The 2,311-nt window shown below is 43.8% G+C and overlaps 1 protein-coding gene across 10 annotated transcripts in view; it reads left to right on the top strand.

Annotated features, from left to right (window-relative positions):
* Window positions 1-2,311, top strand: part of LOC116850861 (neuroligin-1-like) — a 299,291-nt gene that overhangs the window by 222,726 nt on the left and 74,254 nt on the right. The gene's annotated exons all lie outside the window — the stretch shown is intronic.

The raw sequence follows: 2,311 nt of genomic DNA, 5'->3' as shown, positions 1-2,311 counted from the left end.
CTCTCTCTCTCTCTCTCTCTCTCTCTCTCTCTCTCTCTCTCTCTCTCTCTGTCTGTTTTTCTCTCTCTTTCCTACATATATACGTATATCTGTATCTATCTACCTATCTCTTGGCTATTTCGTCCGTGAGCCGATGGGACGCAGCGCTGCGATGCGCCAACAGTCCGCTCACCTTCTCGGTATCTAATTGAACGGATCTAACGCGTTAATTACGATACCGGCGGCCGAAGCCGCCAATATTTACACCGGTCGACTGCTCGTTACCATTATCGTTGTTTACACGCAACCTCCTTAGAAACAAAGCGTTCTATCGTCCTATGACGACGACGACAACAACGCGCCGTCTTCTATCATCGATTTTTCTCAACCACCGGAGATCCTCTTCCCTCACTGAGCGTAAACGTAATAAAAATATAGAAAAATCGTCAAGTCCGATGGAAAAATAACACGAATATAACCGGCCATCGGCGACGCGGAACGAGACACAAAATAACGCTGTGCATTTTGATGCAACCGAAAAAAAAAGAAAATTTTACGCGCATTCCGCAAAGATAAAAGTATTATTCTGCCGGCAAAAACAAAACGAATATTCAGTTTACATTCCTTCTCATAAGTCATGATTATCTTCAACACAGAATTTTTTTTGTAAGTTTTAAAATGTATTCATTGAAAATTTGAGAGGAGCTAATTTTATCGCTAATTTTATTCAAAAGAAGAATTTCTTACAAGAATAATTATGATACTTTATCGAAGGAAAAAATTGCTCGACTCTATATGTACACAGATAAAAAAAACAAAAGATTTCATTGACATAGTTAACAATGGTTTGTTGAAAATGTATTTGTCGCTGTGACTAAAAATTCATTGCTGTAACTGAAACTTTAGCTGCTCTTGCTACCGCATCGATTTCAGCTAAATACCCGAGTTAAAAAGTTTAGCTCTCCACTTTCGACCTTAGCTTTAAAATATCTGTATATTCTGAAGTATCAGTGTATGTTTAAGACGCGTGGGAATTGAAAATCTTACTTAGCGTTCCTAAATGGCACAGAAAACGTACAAATGCCACTTGTTGGCTCTAAAGAGAATCTCTCGACACATTTGGTAAGTAGAATGGAAAGAGATTTATATAGACTTCAGAAGCTCGAAGTAGCTGTCAAGTTGGAATATTGAGGCCGAAAGTAGGGTCCAAATTTCGATACACGCCTATTGGCAGCTACCTTTTAGGTATCCATGTGTTACAACGAGATCCAGCTGTCACACACAGATCCTCGCTGCGACAGCTGACTTTTCTCTTCGTGTAACGAGCACAAACCGGACTTTTCTTTCAACTTACTATTCTTGATCTCGATCAAGAATAGTATAATCTTCACTGTGTATCTAAGTATAATCTTACTGGGATTCAGAATATATTTTGAATAAATTTGATGCTCGGGACGGACTAATGATAGAGTTGCCGATGTATAAGCTTCTAAAATGCTTGAGACAAGTAACATTTACTTGACCGCAGTATGTATTTTTCTATATGCACCTCGACGGCCACTAACTAACAATTTCTCGTGTCGCTTGTTCTCGACGCGCCCCCAGCCGCGCTTCGCACGGCCACTTCGAACACGTTGCACGAACGCGAGCATGGAGCCGCTAATTCACTCGTAACAACCCCTCTTCGCCCATTCCCAGGCCGATTACTATCTGCGCGACCGAACATTACGGCTATCCGCGCCCCGTTGCATTCCGGCGCGCTCAGGGCGAGGCGACGCCTCACTTCGTGGCGCAGCCGGTGGGACAGGAAAAAAAAGGGAAAATAAAGGAAATTCGTCCGACATCGTCGATGAATACAGATAAGCGCGCAGGTCGTCACTTTTTTCTCGATACGATCCTGTTATACGAAGGCGTCGTCGTCGTCGTCGTCCTCGCTTGCCCCTTTCCCTTTTTTCTCCTTTTTTCACTCTGCGTTTTTTTCCGATTCGCCTCGTGCGCGCGCGACTTCCACGGACAGCGCGCAAAATTCTGTATGAGTGTACTTGGCGAGGATTTCCATAAAATTATTATACGCTCGTGCGCTCGCCAAAAAATTTGCATACCGCGAGCATTCGGCGGCGTCGCGAGGAAGGAAAGAGGAAGATAGAGCGAGAGAGAGAGAGAGAGAGAGAGAGAGAGAGAGAGACAGAAAGAGAGAGAAGTCAAATAAAAAGGTTTCGACTCCCTCCATTTCGCTCTAATCGCGTTTTCGTGTCCTCCCTGCACCGCGCGAACGCTGACACGAGCTCTCTCTCTCTCTCTCTCTCTCTCTCTCTCTCTCTCTCTCTCTCTC

The sequence above is a fragment of the Odontomachus brunneus genome, unplaced genomic scaffold, assembly GCF_010583005.1.
Source record: "Odontomachus brunneus isolate Ranch 3 - 2012 unplaced genomic scaffold, Obru_v1 Obru_scaffold_157, whole genome shotgun sequence".
NCBI lineage: Eukaryota > Metazoa > Arthropoda > Insecta > Hymenoptera > Formicidae > Odontomachus > Odontomachus brunneus.
This window is presented reverse-complemented; position numbering and strand designations above follow the sequence as displayed.